Consider the following 18,508-nt stretch of genomic DNA (forward strand, 5'->3'; position numbering starts at 1 on the left):
CCCTTGTTTCTTCCTTCTCAAAGAAATATTTATTGTAAAATGGGCATCTTGGAAGGTGTACTACAGAGACTGTGTATTCTATTATTAGCCACACAGGAATTTTAATTTTTGGTCTTGTAGGCATTAACCCAGCTCAATTCAACCCTGTTTTCCTGTAGCACATTGATCCCATGTTCAAGCCTCCATTTTAATAGAGTCTGTGACTTACTTCTAACCAGTAGAACATGGCAAAGGAGATGGGATATCATTCCCCTGATTACGTTATATTATATGACAAAATTGATAGGGTGCCATCCCATTATCATATTAAATTATATAAGACTCTGTCTTTACAGACTTGGGAGACCCTCTCCTGATATGAGAAAACAAACTGCCATATTATGGGGAGGTCATGTGATGGGAAACTGAAGGGGGTTCTAGGATCTAAGAGGAACCTCAAGGAAATTAATCCTGGCAACAGACAGTGAGTTTAGAAGATGATTCTGATCTTCAAATAAGACTCTGGCCCAGATGACTCCTTGATTGCAGCCTTCTGAGACCCTAAGGATCAGCTAAGCTATGTCCAGACTCTTGAGTTATTAAAACTGTGAGATAATACATATATGTTATTTTTTAAAAATTTTAATATTTATTTATTTTTTAGAAAGACAGAGACAGAGTATGAGTGGGGAAGGAGCAAAGAGAGAAGGAGACACAGAATCTGACACAGGCTCCAGGCTCTGAGCTGTCAGTACATAGTCCTACATGGGGCCTGAACTCATAGATCGTGAGATCATAACCTGAGCCAAACTTGGACATTCAACCCACTGAGCCACCCAGGTGCCCCTAAATATGTGTTATGTTAAGCAACTACATTTTTGGTAATTTGTAATACAGCCACAGAAAACTAATACACTTCCCTGGGGTAGATCACAATCAAACTTTCCACTTATTTCCTCACCTGTGGACTGCTGGCACCTTCCACCAGAATCTTCAGAGTCTCCTCTCCACAGGCATAGCTCTGGAACCAGCCAAGACCTTGGCCTTCTTTCCTAGAAGATTTGGATGCTCTTTTCTTTCCAGGATTTCCCCTTGCCTCTTCAGATTCTTTGGCAATCCTATATTCAAGCCACTGATTTCTCAATCAAAACCTTATCTTTTTGCCTGATTTTCAGTTGCCTTTCCATAAAAAGCCGTATTAACACAAATCTTTTCTGGTGCATTATTATTTTAATAGTGAAGGACACTCTCCCTCTCTTGTTTCTGTCTACTATTAATAACTCTCCAGTGTCTTCAAATAGTTAAATTTAAAAAAACTGTCCAAAATTTATATTTATTATCTGAAGAAATTTTAGTCTCAAACAAGCTATTTTTTCATTTCCAAAAATAATCATCAATCTAATAGATATGCTTCTGTTTTTTTTCCAAGCAGATATATTGTGAAAGAAGTCAGTTTAATAAATATGCAATTCTGAAAACTCATCTGTTCAAAGTCTTGCTGGAAAAAAGGAAAGGGCACATCAAAATGAAATATATTAGATAGAAATAAAGATAAAATAGAATCAGGCTTCTGTTTTTAGTAAAACAAGCAAACAAACAAAACCCTAAAGATGAACATCACCCATGTAATAGATTTGCCACCACTGAAGTGAGACAAGAAGAGATCTAATTGTGAATACAAACCTTAAATCTTTTTTGAGAAAACTTTTCTTGCTGGATAAATGTCTGGGAGGAATTGTGGGAGGTAAGCAACTACCCTGGAAGACAGATTTCTCAGGCCAAAGAGTCCCAGAGAAGGAAGCAGCATCAGAAATTACTGTGTCATTAGTAGGTTTATGGCTTTGAAAATCAGGGGATATGGGATCCCTGGGTGGCTCAGTCGGTTAATCATTGGACTTCAGCTCAGGACATGGTCTCACAGTTTGTGAGTTTGAATCCCCCATTAGGCTCCGCACTGATGGTGTGGAGCCTGCTTGGGATTTTCTCTCTCCCTCTCTCTCTGCCCCTTCCATGCTCTTGTTCTCTTTCAAAATAAATAAATAAACTTTAAAAAAGAAAAGAAAATCAAGAGATCTAACTTTCAGTGGAAGAGAAGTTTTTGAAATAAGATCAGGAGAATGTTCAAGACTTTGCTTGGAGACAGTCTTTTTATAAATGTGAATATCTTATAAAATAAAACAGAGGATTCAAAAACCAGCTAGAAGTAATATAATATGGTGCCTTTCAGGAAGAGTCCAAGAATTTAATTTTCTCCCTTTACAACGTATGTGATATTGAGAAAGTTATCACTTCTGAACTTCTCACTTTCAACTTCAGTTGAGTTATTTGACAGATGGAATTGATTTATCTGAAAAAAGGAATAAGTAAAAATGCCTGCATCAGTAACTTTTCTAAAGATAAAATAGTTAATGAACACAAAACATCAAGGGCTCTGCAAAACATGCAGTAAATGCTCAGGAAGGGCTGGCTTTACCAATGCTGTTGTTGCCTACACCTAAATGAAACTTTTCCTTGGTGCATAGTGTTTTGCTCTGACCTTCACAAACAGAGTTTCAATTAACTTTTTGATCCAATTCACCATTTTTCTGGCCTTGTACTCTGTGTTTACATTTCCCTGGGAAACTCAGGGAATTGTTATGCACAACTAAACTCAAATTCCAGTTTGTACCAGATATTCATATGTGGTCTTCTAGACCGACTTATTTAGCTTTTTTTTTTTTTCACTGCTCCAGTTCTAAGGATCTCTAAGATTTCTCTTAGAGAAATTTCTCTAATCATTCACTCTAATCATTGAATTTCTCTTCTAATCATTCTGATATAAAATACTTCTGTAACCTTAATATGTAGCCTTTTCTTTACATTTATTTTCCTCAGTAAAGGTATCTTGTGACAATTTTCATCCCTGCTCATCTCTAACAGATTTTGGTCCTAATTGTTAATCAACTGTTGGATTCATGTAGAGACAAACTGAAGAGGTCAATGACAGACAAGAAAGAATCAATCAACAGATCAATCCCTGGAATTTCAAGGCTAAAGAATTGTGTTTATTATTTGAAAATTTATGTTCCAGAATCATGATGAGACATTAGGGCTAATAGAAATCTATTCTTTTCTACAAGATAACAAAGACCTTCTGTGCTCCTTTGGTCAGAAGTTGGGGTAATGGCTGAGATGCTTGGGTGGCTCAGTCACTTAAGTCACCAGTTCTTGATTTCAGTTCAGGTCATGATCTCATGGTTCATGAGCTTGAGCTCTTTGTGAGCTCCAGCCCCTTGTGAGTTTGATCTCTATGCTGACGATACAGAGCCTGCTTGGTATTCTCTGTCTCTCTCCCTCTCTTTCTGCCCACCCCCGTGTGGGCTCTCACTCTCTCTCTCTCTCTCTCTCAAAATAAGTAAAATAAACTTAAAACAGAAAAAAAGGAAGTTGGGGTAGTAGAAATGATCTGGAGCTAGCTGACAATGTGATTGCATATGTGTAGATCAAGGAAAGATATTTTTAATTTTCCTCATTGACTTCATAATTAAAAGAGATTTCTACCAAAACTAGTAATTTTTTAGCTTTGGATTACAATATTTTTCCAACAAGATTTCCTCCTTTTTTTCTATATCTTTAAATAAAAAAATATAACGTGATTAGGTATTTCACACAATCAGTCCAAAAACATGAACAACTTTCATTAATGTATATTAGGCAGAAATGTTATTTGAATAACTGGCAGGGTAAATAAATACAATTAATGCCTTTGATTTTCATCATTAACATCACTAAGAGTTTTTGACTTTAGCTGTCTGTATAAATTTTAAAGAAAAATGGAAAGAGAGAAAGAAAGAAACTTGTGTACACATCACATATTTAGTAAAGCCAGCTATATACAATACAGTACAGATCCTTGTCACAAATAAAATGGTTTGGGGAGCAACCAAATTTTGGATCTCATATCTAAATTCATATGAAATAGATATAAATAGCATATTTCTTACGTATACACCTTTCTCATAATCTAGAAATCCAGAGAAGTGACTGAGTAAGCATTGTATTTATATATTGGCATGTATTTAGGAAAGAAGCTTTTTCGAAACTAAAGACTTCAGTAATGGTGTTTGAAACGTCACTACCAAGGTTTTCCCTAAAATGTATGAGAAGAGTCATTAATGCAGACAGTGGAGAAATGCATGCACCCACCCACATGCTCGCATGCAGAGATATAAATCAGTAATACTTTCCAGGCTTGCTTCCTCTTGGGATGGAAATATTTTTAAAGTATTAACCATTGAATATCCCTAATCCAAAAATATACCAGTGTAATGTGAGTGGAAAGAGGACCCTGAGTCCTAGGATCATTATAATGATACAGGCCCACACGGCAACTACAAGGAGGGAATAAGACGGGGCATCAGTAATTGTCCATCAAGAGCCCTTGCAGCTGTAGGTGCCAGAGGCAACAGTTTTGTAAGGTCCTTGTTTTGTCTCTCCTGTTGCCTCTAGGTTTCTCTAGAGACTGTTTCCTAAGTAGGATCTGAGCCTTGCAATTCTTTCCAGAGACAGTCCTTTTATTATATAAAGCCCTGTTGATGTCATGGTAAAATGTGGGAGAAAGGGCTATATTCTCTAACCCCGTAATTAGGTCTTAGTCTTTTAATGCGTTTGTGACCCTGGGCTATGATCTTCACTACCTCAACCTTTTATTTATTTATTTTCAATCCTTAGCCTAGAGAGGACTGGAGTTCTCCATGTTGAAGGCTAGAGGAGGTTTGAGTTAGTTATTTCCCTTCCCTAACACAGGCTCTGGAGAGGCAGCAGGTCTCTGTTAAGGAAAACAGAGTGCTCTGAGAATGGTTGCTTTTCCCCTCCCCTTAAGGCAGCCTGAGGGGAATGTTGTCTGATGTTTGTCCTGGGAACTTGCTTGGGCCTCTAGGGTTAAAATTCACAAAAGTCTTCTCAATGGCTGAGCCTTCCAGAGTTCATATTTCTCAAGCTAGTTTGATCTCACTCTCTAGCAATGAATCATTCACCTCTAGCAGCAGGTCTGCTCCCAGTAAGTGGTGATCCTCTGTATCTCTCTCTACTTTGAAGGTGGTGGTTTGTCCTATCACCTCAATTCTCTGATTAAGAAAAGTCGTTGACTTTCAGTTTGTTCAGCTTTTTTTCCATTGTGAGGTTGGGAATGTTGACTTTCAAGCTCTTTATGTGTGGGGCTGGAAACCTGAAGTCCAAATGTCTATAGGGACCATATCTTGATTTTGAAGACAATCCCACAACAGTGTTCTAGAACTCCAATATTGTAGCCACTGCCCACTTGGGTCTATTGAGCCCTTGACTTTTGGCTAGTTCATATTGACATGTACTCTTAGCATAAAATATACATAGGATTTGAATAGTTTATGTAAAACAAAAGAATGTAAAATTCTCATTGATAATTTTACTTTAAAAATATATTAATATTTTTAATTAATTAATTAAAATTAATTATTAATATATAGGAGAAAAAATAAGAAAATGAACTTTAACTTCCTTTTGAATTTTTAAAAAGTATATATTTATTTATTTTGAGAAAGAGAAACTGAGTGGGAGTGGTGAAGGGGCAGAGAGAGAGGGAGGGAGAGAATACCAAGCAGGATACACACTGTCAAGAAACAGAGCCCAATGTGGGGCTTGATCCCATGAACCATGAGATAATGACTTGAGCCAAAACCAAGAGTCAGACACTTAACTGACTGAGCCACCAAGGTGCCCCCTTTTTGAATTTTTTTTAACTAGAAAATTTAATATTTTATAATATTGGTATTTAGATGTGGCTCACAGTTTATTTGTATAGTCCATGATCGTCTACAAAATAAGGGGAGATCATAGTGTATTACTGGCAAAGACTGGGAAGGATTCCTTTTTCCTGGTCATCCTGAAGTTAATTATAGTGTTCCATTTGGAAGATAAGATGCAACAAGTTTAAAAAGTTTAAAAACAAAGTTCATTGTACACAGGTGACCACAAATAAAGGGTCATTGTCAGGTGACAAATGGTAAGAACCCCCTGCTGCATAGGTGAGATAACCGCAGATCCACCAGCACATGTACCCATTGTTGTCCCCACTGTCATTAGGTCCAGGTTTCCAAAAGTTTAATAACCCCTACTGTAAGGCCCTTACCCAAGGTAAAATAGTAAGACAGGAGACCATCTGGCCTGACAATAGTATGAGCATAACACAATAAAGACAAATGATTTGGTAAAGATAGGAGTTAAAAGAGACTGGTCAAAGCTGTATTTGCAAGGTCTAAATCTTAATTATGTAATATCAACTATAGCTTCCATGAGGGCAAGGATTTTTTAAACACTATTCAGTACTTAGAAAATAGCATAACATATATTAGATAAATATTTATTTGAATATTCAAATATTTCAATAAGAGAAATAAATGATTTTTTTCTTGTTGGGTTTATTTCATTTCTATCTCTATAGACCCTCTTTCTGCCTAATAGTGGCAGATAAAATGGCTTCTACTATATTTTGACTTAGATTAAGATGATCTACTACTAAGGTACATTTTAATTTTTAGATTTTGATCTAAATTTTCTTACTCTTTCTGATAGTCACCATTTTCCCCTAGCCAGTAAGATAGTATTATTATTTAGGGTATCTATGACTACATGAGCTATGGCTCTAAAAGAATTATTGCAAATAACATTAATTAATTAATTAATTAGAGTTATATATAATGTTTCAAAAATATTAGTCTCATTTTTAGAAGAGAGGTGTTATGGTGACCAATATACCCTGAAAATACTTGAAAAAGCAAGAAACTTTTAATGAACTGACATTAAACAGGATTCAAGTCCTTCTAAGCTGAGCCATCAAATCTAGCACTGTAGATTGGCAATGCCAAAAGAATTAGCACTAATAAATAGGTCAGCTAATAATATAAACTAAGCTGGGAGAACAAAAGTGAACTCAGTCTAAGACTAATTATTCCATTCAGTGATGCTATATAATGTTTATTAGATGAACTAGAAAACGTAATCTTTTGCAAAAGGGAGAATATTCTTGCTTTCTAGAATCCAAATATATAATAAGTTGGGCCTATCCAGGTGAAGTACAATACTAATTCTAGCCTTTAGCATCATAAGAATTAAAATTAACAGATTTATGGAAGTTATAAAAATAAAATAAAATAGAGGCACCTGGGTGGCTCAGTTGGTTAAGCATCTGGCTTTTGATTTGGGCTCACGTCTTGATCTCATGGTTCATGAGTTAAAGTCCCACATCGGGCTCTGTGCTAATAGCACAGAGACTGTTTGGAATTCTCTCTCTCTCTCTCTCTGTCTGCATCTCCCCTACTCTCTCTTGTGTGCACACACACACACACACACACACTCTCTCTCTCTCTCTACCAATATAAATAAATAAATGTAAAAATAATAAAACAAAAGTTCTTGATTTTGTGGCCTTTGTTTATTTCCCACATTACCATTTTGGTAATGTTCAGAATCGCCTAGTCTTTTAGCTGTTAAATCACCTTTTTTGTTTTATTGTTTTATGGAATTAATTCATACATCTAATTAAAGATTTATTTTTTAACTTTAATCTTTTTAGTGCATTATTAGTTATGAATCTCTATATTTTCATTTAATCAATGTGTGTTGTCATCAATTTATATCCTCATATTATGTAAAGAAATTTAAATATGGTGATTTTGTTAAAGAAATATATATTTGATTTGTCTTTTTCCCAGTTCATGATCATCTTCTCTGTGAACCATATAATTTTGGTTCTAATCAAGCAAATGATGTCTCTAAGTCATTACTTTCTCCTCTGTGCCATGAGAAAGTTTCAGGTCTTTGTATTTGAATTTTTCAGTCTTTTCATGGTGGACATGGTAAAATAAATTTGGAGGTCTGGGCCATTCATTGACTACACTGCTACCTGTAATTTATCAGTTTGCTTGGTTCTGTCTGCCATCAAGATATATGGCTGGGGAAATAGCACCACAGAGGAAATAGTTACTGAGAAATAAATGACCTGTGAGAGAACTACAAGTCTCTAGAGTGTAGGGCAGAGGGCAAATAGTTACTGTGGTCAAAGCTTTTGTTTGTATCCATATGTCCAGGAAGGTTTGGAACTGCAGGAATTATGTTCCTAACTCAACTTTGCCCCCTTCCCAACTTCATTCTTGTTTAGTCATGACTTCATAGAAAATGTTCCTGGCCTCAGACTGGGATTACTCTTTTGCTCTACTGGGAAAATCTTCCTCATTAATGTGAGGCTCTTCCTCCCTCCCTCCCTCCCTCCTTCCTCCCTTCCTTGTTCTTCCTTCCTTCCTTCCTTCCTTCCTTCCTTCCTTCTCTCCTTCCTTCCTTTCTTCCTTCTTCCTTCCTTTAATAGGGGAGAAATTTCCCTCCACCCTTCTAAATTCTTGGCTGAGACCACCCTATGATAAAAGATAGGTTAATAAAACAAAAACACAAAGTTGTTTAATAACATGTATACTCCTATTTATATGCAAGATACCCAGGAAAACTGACTTCCTGAAATGGCCCAGAGACGTAGATCAGTAGATCATATCTTGGAGATTCATCTATAAATTATAGTTATCCCAAAGGGAGAAAATGAGGCAAATGAATAAAAAAAATATCACAGTTTAAACATAAGTAAAATTTTCTGGGTTGAAAAAGAAACTAGGCTTGGAAACCATGGGTTCTCATTCTTTTGGAAACAAAGCTAATCTGATGAAAGCAGATATAACCTGACTAATAGCCACATTCCTTGAGCATTCACCATATTGAAAAACTCTGAAAACTTCCACATGCAGCTAAGATAAAAAAAAAAAAATCTCAAGAGTCACCTATTCCAGCACCTTGTATATCCCCAGTCTGGAAGAGAGTGGTAAGAGAGCCGTGATCCCTCCTCTTGTAGGCTGTTCCAGGCTAAGGGACAAGGTGCTCAGAGAGCAGCACAATGATGGTTGATGTTAACTGAGCACTTACTCTGTGCCAGCACTTGATCTATGTGCTTCAGATATTTAACCCACATTAACTATTTTACAAGCGAGCAGGCTAAAGTGCTGAGAGGGGAAGAGACTTGACAAAGTCACAGAGTTTTTAAGTGAGAGGAACTGGGATTTGAGCACAGACTGTCTAGTGCTACTGTTCTGATTCTTTTCTACACATCTTGAAAAGGAAAGGATTTTTAAACTGAGGCTAGCAGGTAGGTTGTAGGTGATTGGGCAGATGTAGGGGAATGCAGACAGTAGCATTTTCTAGATAGAGAAAATAATCTGTTTCAGAGACCCTGAAGTAGGAGGAACTTAGGTGTGAGGAAATTTGAAAAAAGATTCACCATGGTAAGCCTTAAACCTATAAAAGGAAGAAATTAATGGGGTAAATTTTTCTTTTCTTGAGGATTTTAGACACTATCATGATGCAACTACCATAAATATTAAATTTACTTCAAAAATCTCTGGGAGTATAGTAAAAGAGGTAGTTTCTCTCTTTCTCTCTCTCCCTCCCTCTCCTTCCCTCGTCTTTCCTTCTCTCTCTCCCCCTCCCTACTCCTTCAACATAAGTATGATTGGTCCTATTGCATCCTGGGTGGTTTCATTAAGATATCCCACAAACACCTCAATATACCCCAAACTGAAGTTATCCCCACCCAAACTCTATCTGCTTCTAGTATTACATATTATTTGAGTGAAGAACTTAGCCTATCAAAAGGCCCAAGAAATACCCGTCCACCTAACACTCAACCTTGATTATCTTCATGACTTACTATGCTCTTGTATCATCAATCATCAAATTCTATACAGTCTACCTCCTAGACAGCTACGGAAATCATTTGACGTTCCCAGAGCCGCTGCTAAAGACTGAAGTTTTGACACTCATCATTAGTCATGTGGATTTCTTTCAGGAAAACTTAAAACTACAGAATTTCTGAATGATACCTTCCTTCCTTTCATCAGGGGCTGAGCTGAGCTGGAGAGAGCTGGGAGGCCAGGTGTCAGAGAAACCAATTAAAACAACCAACCAAAATAAAAATAACCACAAAGTATTTAGTCACTTACTGTGTGTGATAGTGTAAGTAAGACGTTATAGCAGGGAAGGTATTGACTTCTGCAGTTCCATTTTCCCCATGGGGTTGTAGCAGAAGAAGGACTAGTCAATCAGCACATTTGTGGAGAGTTGCCTTGCTATTAAGGGAGTCTGGAACAAAAGACTCCTGCAATTTAAGGATCTGTGGACTGGGAGAGGGCAGGGGGAAGGGCTAGGAGTAGAAAAACATAGACTCCTGAGTGACAGTGAGGAAAGATGTCTTCAAGATTTCTCCCCTCCTCTGATACAAGGCCCTGAGGAAGGCCTCTGCCTGGATTAGGAAAGTAGATATGTATAAGAGCATGGCACACCAGGTGCCCCCACTCCTTGACCCTAATTCCTTCCAGAGACTGCCATGAACTTGCCCCTGGAAGAATCTGGTGTGGGAAGGATAGCTTTTCCCTGTGAGGTCTGCCAGATGAATAAATCCTGTTTAAATGCCTATGACCGGGCCTGGAAAAACATGCATAGGTCTGTGTATTTTAGCGAGGTGCCAGCGTCCTCACTTTCCGGATTCACCTCTGACTGTCATCGTCTTCAGTCTACAGGCACCTGCAGTTCTCTACACTTCTCCACACTGTCAGCACAGAGCCCGCCTTGGGGCTTGAATTCACCAATAGTGAGATCATGACCAGAGCCGAAGTCAGACTCAACCAACTGACCCACCCAGGCACCACTCCAATCAGTTTAGACACCAACCTGATACCAAAATCTTTTCCAACTTACTACTTAGATTTTCTCTAGCATTTTGAGCTAGGTCAATCGTTGTGGTTCCTGACCATGTGTGTATATGAAACATTTCTTGTGATTACTTGTATCCTTGAACTAATGTTAAATATAAATATTTTTCCAAATATAGTGCTTTCTAACTTTTCTTCAGTATTAACCTATGCCTTGAAAACAAAACACATTTTTAAAAATGGTATAGAATTTCTCCAAATAAAGAGTTTCTCTGAGAAAGAGATATTTTCCTATCCTCTGGTTGAACAGATCTGTGACACAGGATTCATTTTGAAAGAATTATAATCATTAGAGAACTACTTTTTAATATTCAACAGAAATCTATGATACTTTCAAGTGCTTCAGCCTTTTGATATCTAATCTTCTGTTTTGTTTGCTTCCCATAACAGGTATTCAGCTACTCGAGAACAGATACTAGTATACCTAATAAGTATTCTCTCCTTCTTTAGCTATTCTTAAAATGTGAATGATTTTTTGATATTTTCCCACTCAGAACATTATCGTTTTTAGGGGCTCCTATCTCTAAATATTCCTATTAAAATGTAATCCTATGAATGAACAAAATAAAACTGATGTAATCTTAGTTTAACACACTGGGGCTATATTAACTCCCTTGATCCTGTTACTTAATTCTTATCTGGATTTATTACATAGTTCTATAAATTGTAGTTCATATATCTGAAAAATCCGCACGTATGTTAATAGCTTCTTTCCCTTTAACACAGATAAGTGAACTGTTAAAATATGTGTGCATATTTGAAGATAAAAACTAAAAGTTTTTCTTTATCATTTTCAGCAATACTGAGACACATACTTAGGCACTAAATCTTTTTATCTCCTCTACTTACATTTCTCTACTAATATTTACCCTATATCTCAGAGGTAACCTTGTGATATTATCAGTAAAGCATATCCTGTATGGAACATTCACTGACATCTATTGGTACCAGGCTCTACTGAATTGAGAGCCCAGCCAGAGGAAAAGAAAGGCATATACCAGACACTCAGGGTCTCATCTTCCATAAGTCTCAAAAGGATGCTGATACAATCCCAATGGGTGTGGTTAGGCCATGAACCACCTCTAACAAAAATTATTTTTAAATAAGAACTTAAAAATTGACCTTTTAAAAGCTTTATTCTAAAACACCATGTCTCTATTCTTATGATGGAATTCATTTGGAAACTGAATTTGCTTTACAGAAATTCTTGTTAAATATATGATGGAATCCAGTAAAGAGAAATCAATGCTATATATACATATATTTCCAATACCATTTAGTCTACCACTAGTCTATGAAATAGAGTTCATGTAAAAATCAATTTGGTCATTTCCAAGTAAGATTTAATAATGTGGTATGTCAAACATGTTTTATTAGATCCAGCTATAGTTCATCGCTAACAAAATTACACACGAAGATTGAAGTCTCTTAGCTTGCAGAAGAGTGGTACAATCATTTGCAGAATGATTTAAGAAGAAACAATGAGCCTCTGTTGATAGTGACATTTAAAGATATATGTTTATTTTGGGGCCAGAATTTGTAAGTAATTTGATGAGTGATTTAAATCTTTTTTTTTTTTTTTAATTTTTGAAAAATAAGCTTGGAATATTGCTTATGCAAAGAAATAACTGGAGAAGATGGAAACCCTCTGTGACCATGGTTCTATTCCAAAGGTCTCTGAATTGGAGGTCAGACTTCACCATAGTAGTAAGGACAGAAGGTACTGAAGACAGGGATGGCTGGGTACAGAAGTTGGCTTCATAACTTGATATGTTGCCTTTCCTCATATTTACAGTGAGAAAAACAATTGTATCTACCCAACAAGTTTGTTGAGAATGTAAAAAGGAACATCACATTTAAAATACCTACCATAATATTTGGCACATGAAAATTACTCAATAAAAAATCATTATTAGTTATTTACAGTTGCATAAGAAACAAAAACCTCTGTTTCTTTTCTTACTATTTTGAAGCTTTAGTATTTTGCACTATCATTGTTTAGAGAATGCTTTTAAACAGTGGAACCATAAGATTTAAAAGCTCAGCTCTTTTGCATAAACTTCCTAATACTGTGCCTGCCTTAGAGATGGCGATAAATAAGTTTTTAATTGAATGAAGGGAGAACTGGGCATTTGGAAGCATGACTTCCTCATACTTTTTATCCTGGCTTTCTTAAGGCACCAGTTAAGATCTTGTACCCTGGAATACTTTTAGATTATTTGCACCAGATACTTCTTAAGTTTGTATCTCTTGTCTTAGGAGCCGTTGTAGCAGCACTGGTAAATGCTAGGTTATAGGATTAATTTATTAGGGAGATTTATCACACTCACAGGTGATAGGAGACAGCCCAGTGCATAAGAGGCAACTTTAATACCAAGTCCCAGTGTGAGTATTTGAGATGCCTTGATCTGAGCAGAAAGGAAAAGCATGGATTTTTGGTGAATTATGGAGCAGGGTTTATTACTACACAGGAAGCAGTGTCATGGCATTTGCCAGTCAGGGGCAGGACTGCACACGTGTGTTTTGGCAAAAAAGAATTGAAAGACTAGATCAAGGCAAGACAGGAAATGGGTCTTTAAAGAAATGGGATCTTAGATGTGTTACTAACTCAGGAACTGGAGCATAAACAGCCAGTTAGAAAGCCCCCTACCATAACAAATTAGAGATGGGGATTTAAGGGAAAAGACAGAAGCCACGTTTGAAGAATTGGACCACAGGATGAAGGATGACTGGCAGTCAAGTGTAACGTGATTCGGAGTGTTAGCATGTTAAGCAGCAGCTTTTAAAATCCCTCTGCCAAAAGTTAAAATCCATCTTAAGAAGGAAGCAAAGCTGGATCTGTAGGTAGGATTTAACATCTCTTTGGGGGAAAGAAATCTCTGGATCAGGTAGCACCCAAAATTCTCCAACAGCATTTGTAATTAGACTTTAAAATATGCTTTCTTCTTATAATGACAACAAGAATTTTCACATCGGTTGACATACAGCTTTTCACAAAAGTGTTTTAACTCTGACTTGATGTGACAGTTCTTTCTCTTAAAGTTTCTTGTGTTTGGCATTTGCTATGCGTCCTCACATACTCAAATATATAAATACTGGAATGATGTTCTCTAGACAGAGCAATGATCTGGGGCTTTGGATTCACTTCTAATATGAATATAGACTCAGTGAACTCTTAATCTCTGTCATACCCTTGCCAACTCGGCAACAATTTAGTGCCATTTTCTTGCCATATCCTCTATGATCGTCTCTGGCCCTGGACCTCCTGAGCATTGCTTTAGTGGCTGGTAGTATGTAGCCTCTGCAAACACTTTCAAACTTGCTGTATGTCTTGCACTTTGCCAGCAGTCCTGTCTTTGGTGGATCCTATTTCCAAGCATATTTGGTACATAACTCTTCCCCCTTTCCAAAAAAAAGACTCAAATTTCCTAAGAAATTGTGAGTTTACAAAGGCTGAATTAAGTGTAATTTCTAGCCTGCAATGTTGTGAGGAAGTTTCCTAGACTTTTACCACCAGAAATAGTCTTGCATGCATCTGCCAACCTTCTGAATAGCCACGGCTGCAACAATATAAGCTTCCCAAATTGGCAAGTATGATCTTAAATGATTTTTAGTGTTTCTTTTGGATGAGTTGAAAAATTTAGGTATTGTGATGAAAGAAAACTTTTAAGTATTTAAGGAGATTAAGAATAATCTGGGGGCATCTGGGAGGCTCAGTCAATTAAACTTCTGACTTTGGCTCAGGTCATGATCTCGCGGTTTATGGATTGGAGCCCTGCATAGCCCGTGTGCGGAAGCCTGTCTCTCCCTCTCTCCTTCTCAACGTAAATAAACGTTAAAAAGAAAAAAAATAATCTCATGTATCTTTGCATTCAAAGATCTGAAAGACAATACAGATTTTACTGAAGCTTTCCTGGAGGTATGGATTAGGGATTAGTTTGCACATCACATAACAAATCTTCCTAATGATCTCTTTCAACATCTCTCTGGCCACTTGTCATCTAAATCTCATCATCTGTGTCCCCCACTTCCATCATTTCCTCTCTGGCCACTGATAGCCTTTATTATTCAGAGCAACTTCATTTTCTCTTGATTTTTCCAATTTGCTTCATCCAATTCCCCTCCGTTTGATTAATCTCATTGTTCTCACTTTTTTGGTTGGTTTTTGTTGTTGTTGTTTTGGTAATGGTTAATTGGTTTTGACAGAGAGAGAAAGAGACAGATCAGGAGCAGGAGTATGGGGGCAAAGCGAGAGAGAGTTACAGAATCTGAAGCAGTCTCCAGGCCCCGAGCTGTCAGCACAGAGCCCTACGTGGGGCTCGAACTCATGGACTGAGAAATCAGGACCTGAGACAAAGTTGGACGCTTAACTGACAGACTCATCCAGGTGCCCCTCTGTTTTTTTCTTAGATGGTTCTAGTAGAGGTAAGAAACTTAAAAAACAAATAATATATTTTGTTCTAGTTTTTTTGATAGCAAGATCATGATCAGATTCTTACCATTATAAGTATATGACTGATACAAGATTCTAAAATGCTTTCATTTTTTTCCAATACCATGTAAGTACTACTTCCTGAGGCTCATTTTGAGGACAAATTTTGAATGAATTCATTCCTCAGCTCAGCTCACCTTTCTGCTGTCAGTGAATCCAAATATTGGCATGGGTTACTGGATCAAATACTAACTTATTGCTGACGCCAACACTATTTGAGGTATACTATATATATATATGTCGTATTGGCTTCAGGAGTAGAATTTAGTGATTCATCGCTTACATATAACACCCAATGCTCATTCCAACGAGTGCCCTCCTTAATACCCCTCACCCATTTAGCCCATTACCCCACCAAACATCCCTCCTGCAACCCTCAGTTTGTTCTCTGTATTTAAGAGTCTCTAATGGTTTGCCTCCCTCTTTGTTTTTATCTGTTTTTTCCTTCCCTTCCCCAATGTTCATCTTTTTTGATGATTAAATTCCACATATGAGTGAAATCATATGATATTTGTCTTTCTCTGATAGACTTATTTCACTTAGTTAGCATAATACACTCTAGTTCCATCCACATTGTTGCAAATAGTCAGATTTCATTCCTTCTGATTATCAAGTAATATTTCATTGTACACATATACATATATATACATATACATATACATATATCTTCTTTATCCATTCATCAGTTGGTGGACATTTTGGTTGTTTCCATAATTTGGCTATTGTTGATAGTGCTGCTATAAACAGTAGGCTATATGTGCTCCTTTGAATCAGCATTTTTGTATCCTTTGGAAAAATACCTAGTAGTGCAATTGCTGGGTTGTAAGGTAGCTCCATTTTAAATTTTCTGAGGAAATTCATATTGTTCTCCTGAGTGGCTGCACAGTTTGCATTCCCACAAACACTACAAAACTGCTTCCCTTTATCCACATTCTCACCAATATCAGTTGTTTCCTGAGTTATTAAGTTAGCTATTCTCACAGGTGTGATGTGGTATTTCATTGGGCTTTAGACTTGTATTTCCCTAATAATGAATAATGTTGGGCATCTTTTCATATGCCTGTTAGCCATCTAGATGTCTTCTTTGGAAAAGTGTCTATTCATGTCCTTTACCTATTTCTTCATTAGATTATTTGGGTTTTGGGCATTTAGTTTGAAAAGTTCTTTATAGATTTTGGATGCTGGCCCTTTATACAATACGTCATTGGCAAATCTCTTCTCACATTCATCTGTTGCCTTTAGTTTTGTTAATTGTTTTCTTTGCTGTGCAGATTTTTATCTTGATGAGGTCCCAATAGTTCATTTTTACTTTAGATTCCCACGTCTCCAGAGACACATCTTGTAAGAAGGTGATGTGGCTGAGGTCAAGGAGGTTGCTGCCTGTGTTCTCTAGAGTATTGATGGTTTCCTTTCTTACACTTAGGTCTTTTATCTATTTGGAATTTATGTTTTGTGCATGTTGTAGAAAGTGATCCAGTTTCATTCTTCTTCATCTCGCTGCCTAGTGTTCCCAGCACCATTTGCTGAAGAGACTGCCTTTTTTCATTTGGATATTCTTTCCTACTTTGTCAAAGATTAGTTGTCCATGTATTTGTGGGTCCATTTATGGGTTCTCTATACTGTTCCATTGATTTACATATCTGTTTTGTCTTGATGATTACAGTTTTGTAATACACCTTGAAGTCCGGAATTGTGATGCCTCCAGCTTTGGTTTTCTTTTTTCAATGTTACTTTTGCTATTCAGGGTCTTTTCTGGTTCCATAGAAATTTTAGAATTGTTTGCTCTAAAGAAAGAATGGGTAATATCAACATTTTAACAATATTTGTTCTTCCAATCCAGGAGCATGGAATGTTTTTCCATTTCTTTGTGTCTTCTTCAGTTTCTTTAATAAGCTTTCTACAAATTTTAGTGTACAGGTATTTTACCTCTTGGGTTAGGTTTATTCCTAGGTGTGTTTTTGTTTTGGGTGCAATTGTAAATTGTAGATTCCTTGATTTTTCTTTCTCCTGCTTCATAATTGGTGTATAGAAATGCAACTGATTTCTGTATGTTGATTTTATATCCTGCATCTGCACTGAATTCATGTACCAGTTCTAGCATTTTTCTTTTTTTTTTTTTTGGTGGAGTCTATGAAGTAGAATATCAAGCCATCTGTGAAGAGTGAAAGTTTGACTTCTTCCTTGCCAGTTTATATGCCTTTTATTTCTGTTTGTTGTCTGAATGCCAAGTCTAGGACTTCCAGTACTATGTCAAGCAACAGTGGTGAAAATGAACATCTCTGTCATGTTCTTGACCTGAGGGGGGAAAGCCCTCAGTTTTCGCCATTGAGGATGATATTAGCAATGGGTCTTTTATATATGGTCTTTATAATGTTGAGTCATGTTCCTTCTATCCCTCCTTTATTAAGGGTTTTTATCAAGAAAATATGCTATAAATTGTCAAATACTTTTTCTGCATCTACTGAGAGGATCAACTGGTTCTTATTCTTTCTTTTATTAATGTGGTGTATCATGTTTGTTGATTTGTTAATATTGAAATAGCCCTGCAGCCCAGGAATAAATCCTGGGCTCAATGATTGAGCTCAATGATATGATCTCACTCTTTTTTGTACCCATTGAGGGCTGATTTATCACCAAGTATGTGACTTATTGTGGACAGTGTTTCATGTGCACTTGAGAAGAATGTGTATTCTACTGTTTTAAAGTGAAATGTCCTATATATATCTGTTAAGTCCATCTGGTTCAGTCATTCAAAGCCATTGTTTGCTTGTTGATTTTCTGCTTAGATAATCTGCCCATTGCTGTAAGTGAAGTATTTGATCTCTGCAGGAAGGGTTTCTCTGGTGTCTTCTATGCTTTTTTTTCAAGCACAGCCATTAGTCTTATGACTATCGTTCTAAATTCTTGTTCAGATATATCATATATTTTTCGAGCAAGTTGCTGGCTGTGATATCTTCTTGACCTTTCTTTTGGGGAGAATTCCTCTGTCTTGTCATTTTGGTTAAGTTTGGTCTTTTCCATGTTTTAAAAGCTTGCTATGTTTCCTTCACTGAGAGTACTGCTTTATTAAAAAGAGGATCATACACTGTCCAGGTTCTGGCACTTCAGGAAGTATTTCTGCTGTATGCTGTGTGCACTCTGCTGTTGCTTTTTTGCTGCTCTTTCCCACTGGTCAGTCCTGTGCAGAGCTCCTCCTTGCTTACAGTAGGGAGTGTTT

This window comes from Crocuta crocuta, unplaced genomic scaffold (assembly GCF_008692635.1).
Source record: "Crocuta crocuta isolate KB4526 unplaced genomic scaffold, BGI_CrCroc_1.0 scaffold282, whole genome shotgun sequence".
Lineage (NCBI taxonomy): Eukaryota > Metazoa > Chordata > Mammalia > Carnivora > Hyaenidae > Crocuta > Crocuta crocuta.